A 7471-nucleotide genomic window follows, 5' to 3' on the forward strand; every position below is an offset into this window, starting at 1 on the left:
TCAAGTTACACTCTTCACTACCAGTTAAGTGATGAAGCTAGCATTCAGCCCCTGGTATGTTTTTATGTGTTTGAACCATGAAACCATTACCTCTTCAAAATGATAGATACGGGTTTTGTTTTTTTTTTTTTACAGAGCAATTTTGTTTTCTATGCAAATGACAACAGCAATGCAATACACATTTTATTTCCAATAGATAAGATTTTAAAAACATCACAAGAATAAACATTACTGTCTCTCTTCCACTCTTAGAGATAGCTACTGTAGCCATACAATACCTGTGTATCTTTGCAGAAATATTCTTTGCAAATAATATGAACTCTGTATTATTTCCTTTTTCTTCCTCCCTCAGGGTATTTATTGTAGACATTGTTCTGCATCTGAGTGAGAGGTGGTTTGTTATCAGAGCATGTGTAGATGTCTCAAATAGATTAATAGTGTTCTTTATTATCCTTCATTGATGGGCATTGCTGTGTCTTTTGATACTATACACAGTGTTCAGGTCAGTAACCTTGCCACAGTATCATTTTGCACATGCTTTAGTACAGAGTTTTTCAGTCTTGGTACCATTGATATTTGAGGCTACCCTCTATACACTAGATGCCAGTAGCTCCCCAGCTCTCAGTTGTAGCAACTGCCAAATGTTCCCCAGAGTGTCAAAAATCGTCTCTAGTTGAGAACCACCACTCTAATCGGTCTTTAAGATAAATCTCTAGGAGTGGAATTGTTGGATGAAAGGTTACGTGCATTTAAAATTTTGATGGTTATTGCGAAATTGTTTGCCATAAAAGTTGGGTTATTTTATACTTCAACCAACAGTATTTGAAGGTGTTTCTCACAGTAGTTTATCAAAAAAAATTTTTGCTATCTCACTATACTTTTAATGGAAATTTCTCCTTTTTATAGCTAACCTTTTTATTGAGCACTTATTACATGCTAGGCACATAGTAGTTTTTGGATTTTGAGTCATACTTTGAAATGCCTTCCACTCTGTAAAAGTGGCTGCTGTCAAGTTGATTCAGACTCTTAGTGACCCTACGGGATAGAGTAGATTGCTGTAAAGTTTCTAAGGCAGTAAATCTTTACAGAAGCAAACTGCCTCATCTTCCTCCTGTGGAGTGGCTGGTGGGTTTGAAATGCCAGCCATCTGGTTAGCAGCCAAGCATTTCACCACTGCACCTCCAGATTGCCGTTTTTCTCTGTGTAATCCTTTTAAAAGGAGCTCTGGTTGTGTGATGCCTAAGGCATTTGACTGCTAACCAAAAAGTTGGCAGTTCAAACCCACCAGCCACTCTGTGGAAGGAAGATGGGGCATTCTACTTCTGTAAAGATTTACTGTCTGGGAAACCCAGAGGGGGTGTGTCACTGTGAGTTGGAATTGACAATATATACCATTACTGAGATCTAATATGTGACATTGTGCTTTGTGGGCTTTATAAATGCATTTTCACTGTGTGTATAAGCATTTATTTTTAATAAAATAGCTCCGCTTCCCTACCCCACCCCTGCCTCCTTTTTCAGATTGTGCATGGCAGCTCTCTGGACATACTCTAGTAGTCATGGTCTTCTGGGTTAGGTAGTATTGCAGAGAGCTAATGAAAACAAGTATTTGAGTCTATACTTATGACTCATAATACCCAGGTGGATTCCACCTCATCGTGACCCTATGTGAATTGCACTCCGTAGGGTTTTTAAGGCCTTTCTGAGGCAGATTGTTGGGTCTTTCTTCTGAGTTGCCTCTGGATGGACTTGAACCACCAACCTTCTGGTTAGTAGTTGAGCATTTAACTATTTGTGCCACCCAGGGATTTCTTATGAGTCATCATAATCTCTACCAAACAGCTTATGATTGGATCAGAATTGTTTTAGAAACCATTAGTTTTCTAGGGCTGCTGTCCATAACAAGGTATCACAAATTAGGTGACTTATAAAAACAAATTTATTGTCTCACAGTTCTGGAAGCTAAAAAAGCAAAATCAGGCTGTCACCTATATTGATTCCTTCTGAAGGCTCTGCGGGTGAATCTGTTCCTGTCTCCTCCTAGTTTATGATGATGGCCAGCAATCACTGGCATTTAAATTTCTGCCTCTACCTTCACATGGTCTTCTTCCCTCTCTTTCTGGGTGTCTTTTCTCTTTTATAAGAATACCACATAGCTTGGGTTACGACCCATCCTATTCCAGTGTGACCTCATCTTCAATGACTATTTCCAAATAAAGTCATACTCAGAGGGGTTCACCGAGGGTTAAGACTTCAACATACCTTTTAGAGGACACAGTTGAATGTGTAACAGGTGCCCTGATTTAAATTAAATTCTCTGTTATTTTCTCTTCCAGCACTCTTTTTTTTTCCTTGTTAACAGTCATCAAAATTTGAAATTGTGACCTTTGTTTATGCTTATTTGCTTAATATTTGTCTGTGCATATTTTTTCTCTGCTGAGTATCTAATACTTACCATGATGTCTGGCACATAATATGTGACTAGTAAGTATTTATTGGATGAATAGCTGTGAAGACCCTTGGAAACTGGTTATTTGGGGGCCCAAAGGTCCAGATTTGCCGTTCTGTGGGTTGAGTTTAGTCAGCTTAGCAGGGAGTGCTGTTCCCTTCCTAAGATGAAGCCTTCTTCCTTCCTAAAAGACTCAGAACTAGTAGGTTTTTCTGTTTTTCTCTGGACAGTTTTGGCTCATAGGGGAACTGTGCACATGATTTTCAGTGAGTTTGGCTGAAATCAAGCTGTGGAAGTTATGAGGATAAATAAATATATTTCTTGGAGTTAAAATAACTTTTGCTACCTAATGCTTAATGGATCTTGGTTATATTTAATTGAGGCAAAAGGATGTTTTCTCCTAAAGGAGCAGTTATCTAGCAGTTGTGGTTTGAATGAGATCAGAAGTAACAGGATTGAGTTCTGATATAGACAATTTTCTCTTTTATGAGATCAGCAGTCTGTGTTAAGGGGGCTATGGCGTCTATGGGTGGTGTGAACAGTTAATGCATTCAGCTGCTAACCGAAAGGTTGAAGGTTAAGACCAGCCAGAGGTGCCTTGGAAGAATGTCCTGGTGATCTACTTCCTAAAAATCAGCCATTAAAAACCCTGTAGAGCACATGGGGTCACTATGAATTGGAATTGACTTGAATGATTTGCTTTACCAATCCAGCAAGATGTCTGGAAGCTTGCTTGATAACCACAGTTTGCTTGCTGTTTCTCTCTACTTCTAAGAATTTTTATTAGGATTTTTTAGTGCTAGCCAGCTAACTTGTTTGACTAGTTTACTGCTCTCTGCTCTGGAGTCTGACACTCATAAACAAGCACCCAGGGGGTGGGGCAAGACAACAAGGGGAGAGTTCACCACAGCTGAGGGGAGAAAAGATCAACAAGGTCACGAGTTGGCAAGCTCTGTTAAGGAACAAATGATAAATATTTCAGGCTTTGCAGGTCATGATCTCTGTCACATATTTGTTTTCTTTTTAATTAACAATTATTTAAAGTTGTAAAAACCATTCTTAGCTCATGGGCCATATAAAAATAGGCCATACCTGGATTTGGTCCATGGGTCACAATTTGCCTACTCCTGAAGTAGGTGAAGAAACGAGTTTATTGCTAAATGTGTTTACTTCAGTGTTTTGGGGACATGAACCCAGAATAACCTTGAGAATTCTCAGCTGAATGCAATCCAAAGAAGAGAGATTTAAACTCTGGCGTAAGGGGTCAAAGTGACCACTGTCGGTCACCTTGGGTTTGTGGAACTTGAGGTGACCTTGGCCAGTGTGAGCAAAACTGTCCAGTGAGGCAGAGGGCTCTTGCTACCTCTTTGCCGTCTTTCCATGGAAATGCTGGGCGTAGAGGTAGGTGGACAGGGATGAAAGGGTGATATGGAGATAATGGCCCTAAATTAGGCTGGGACTACACAGTCCTGAGGAGTATAGTGAATCAGGGAATTAAATTAATTGTGTCTCAGGAATACAACTAACTTCCTTAACGTTTGTTGGAATGTAGTTAGAAATCTGGCGTGTACGTTCGATCAGTTTGGCCAGAGCAGGTTTGTACCTAAGATTCTGAGAAGAACACCAAATTCTGTCATGTGAATCTTGATTTGTCTTGTGGTTTTTCTCTGATCACAAGAGTTCTGTAAAGCAGGCCTGGCATTAAGGAAATATTAATTTATTTCAAGGTAGTTGGAGAGATGGAAGAGCATAGTAGTTAAAGAGCATGGGCTCTGAGTCAGATATACTTGTTGGAATTCCTCCTCTGCCACTTGGTAGCTTTGTGACCCTGGGTAACTTCCTTAGACCTCAATGCCTCAGGTTCTCCAAGTGTAAATGGCAATGATGATAATAACTCCACCATAGGGTGGTTGTTAGAATTAAGTAAAGATTTTTTTAGAAAAACTAAACCCTTTGACAGTCAATTACAATTCATAGTGACTCGAACAAAGTAGAACTGCCCAATAGAGTTTCCATGACTGTAAATCTTTACAGAAGCAGGCTGCCATATCTTTCTCCTATGGAGAGGTTGGTGGGTTTGAACCACCAACCAGATTAACCCACTGCCATCGAGTCAACTGCAGCTTATAAGTGACCCTATAGAACAGTAGAACTGCCCCATAGGGTCTCCAAGGCTATAAATCTTTATGGAAGAAGCAGACTCCCTCATCTTTATTCTGCAGAGCAGCTAGTGGGTTTGAACCACCAGCCTTTTGGTTAGGAGCCGAATGCTTTAACCACTGTGCCACCAGAGTTCCTATCAGCCTGATGTTGTTGTTATTTGCCCTCGAGTCGGCCCCAACTCATAGCGACCCCTCCTTGGGTTTCCGAGGCAGTATCACTACGGAAGTAGGATTGCCCAACCTTCCTTCCGAGGAGTGGCTGGTGGGTTTGAACCGCCAGCCTTCTGGTTAGCAGTCAAGTGCCTTAGGCACTATGCTACCAGAGCTCTAAGGCACTTGACTGCTAACCAGAAGGCTGGCGGTTGAAACCCAAACCCAAGGAGAGGTTGCTATGAGTCGGGTCCGACTTGACGGCACATAACAACAACAGATATATGGGAGTGTAATGGGAGAACAGCATGAGGAGTCACAAGAACTGGATCCATGTCTGTCTGTCTTAGTTTGCTAATTTGTAAAATGGAAATAATATATGTTGACAGGTTGTAGGATAACCAAATGAGGTAGAATGTGAAAGGGCTTAAATTTTATAAAGCACTGGACAAAATTTAAGGTGAAGTCAGTAACGTGTTCGTTTGTTTAGTTTCTGGAACTTATAAATGTATTAGAACAGAGCCAGAAGGTGACTGGAGTGAAGCCAAAATGGTTTACCAGAGAGACTTGAAAATGAATAGCCAGTGTAGGGAGATAGGCTAGAAGGATATCTAGAAAATATGGCACTCTCTTGCAAAATTAAAAATACATATTTTCTTTTCCCCTGCAATTCCATTTCTAGGAATTGATTGTGAAAATATATTTGCTGTACATTTTATGCACTAAATTATGCCTGGACATGGATATCCATTGTAACATTTTCCATGTGTAGCATTCCACAAAAAAGTGGTAATGCCAAGGTCCAAGGTTAGGAGATCAGTTAACTCAGTCATAACCCACTCATACAGTTAAGAGCAATGCTGCACTGTAAAGACTGAGGGACCTCTTTATGTACTGATACTGTACTCTGTTAAGCTGTTTGAAAAATAAATAACACTTAGGAGCTCTAGTGACATAGTGGATAAGGTATTTGGCTGCTAACCAGAAGGTCAGTGGTTCAAACCCACCAACTGCTTCGTGGAAGGTAGATGGGGCAGTCTACTTCTGCAAAGATTACAGCCTTGGAAATCCAATGGGGGTTGCTATGAATCAGAATAGATTCAATGGCAGTGAGTTTGTTTTTTTTTTTTTTTTTTTTTAAGTTTATCAGTAACATGCTCCCTTGAACAGTCAAACTATATGTAAGACCAAGTGGCAAAAATTTTCCCAAAAGCAAAGATGAGAAGGCATGGATGGAAAGGGAAGCTAGATCAGTGGAAACAGAATGGAAAAAATGAGAATGCTGACACATGGTGAAAATTGTAACCAAAGTCACGGAATAATTTGTATAAAAATTATTAAATGGCAACCTAAGTTGCTGTGTAATTTTACCTAAAAAACAAAGTATTTTAAAAGAAAAACATGTAAAGCTGCAAAAGAAAAAAAAAACAATGTGCATAGTATGCCATCACTATTGTTACAGGAGTGGAGGAGAAAAAGAACAATTATGGTTTCTTTGTGTAAGCAGAGAGTATCTCTAGAAGAATTCGAAACTGTCTGTGGAAGAGAACTCTGGGTAGGTGGAGGAAAAGTAGGAGGGAGATTTACTTTTTAAAGTGCTTAAGGCATTTGACTGCTATCCAGAAGGTTGGTGGTTCAAACCCACCACCTGCTCTGTGGAAGGAAGATGGGGCAATCTACTCCCATAAAGATTTACCGCCTTGGAAATCCAGTGGGGGTCACTGAGTCAGAATTGACTCAGTGGCAGTGAGTTTGGTTTTAGTATATACCCTTTTTTTTACCTTTTGAAATGTGTCATGTATTTGTATATGTATATCTTTTCCTATTCAAAAGTTTGAATGGGGGTAGATTATATCATTGGAGTTGAAAATCTTATGAAGCATCTCTGTGTTTTCCTCTCATACCCATGTCTGCCACCTGTTGCTCTGCCACTTAAGTCTCTGACCTTGATGACTTGAGAAGCTGGAATTGACTCTAAGCTCAGCCTAAAACAGTGCCTCTCCTCCCCCACCTCCCTAAGTACCATTGACATTTTTGCTCTTGATTTGTTTGTTTCTGTTTCCACCCTCAGCTTTGGCAGCATGTGAGCAACTTCTTGCCAAGAACCCAGGTCACCACTGCAAAGGGGACCTTAGGGAGAAGAATATCTAGAGGAAACCAATGCCAGATGCATCTGGAATTACACTCACCACAGGCAGCATGAGCCACTCTGTGCGAGCATCTATGTCCTACTGGCAAAGACTGTAGCTCTCCAGGTAGGAGGATCCTGGAAGCAGAAAGCGCCAGGAGCCTCTAGAGGAAGAATGGGGTCAGATATGAACTGTCTACAATGAACATGATTTTCACCTTATGAAGGAATTTTTAAGTAAAACAATTATTTAATTTCCACATATTCAAGTTCAATAGCCTTCTGTTTGAAGTGCCAGCAGTCACGCCCCTTCACAGGAGTTATCAAGATTTTTCTGGCACCAAGTTGAACTTTTCTTGGTACTTCTGGCAATGACAGATCTGCAGGGCAGATTTATCTGCTAAATGCTTTTGGGCAAGAGAAAGAGTAAAACCTCTGGAAGCAGTGTCAGGATAGCAGAGCTGAGATCCCTCCCTCACTGCTCACTTTTACAGAAACTCAGTCTGGACTTGGATGCTTTCACTGAAGATTTTCCCTGCCTCATTCATCTCCAGAGTCATCTATTCTGGGGCGATCTGGTGT

The sequence above is a fragment of the Orycteropus afer genome, unplaced genomic scaffold, assembly GCF_000298275.1.
Source record: "Orycteropus afer afer isolate SDZICR_OR568_19922 unplaced genomic scaffold, OryAfe1.0 scaffold00024, whole genome shotgun sequence".
Classification (NCBI taxonomy): domain Eukaryota; kingdom Metazoa; phylum Chordata; class Mammalia; order Tubulidentata; family Orycteropodidae; genus Orycteropus; species Orycteropus afer.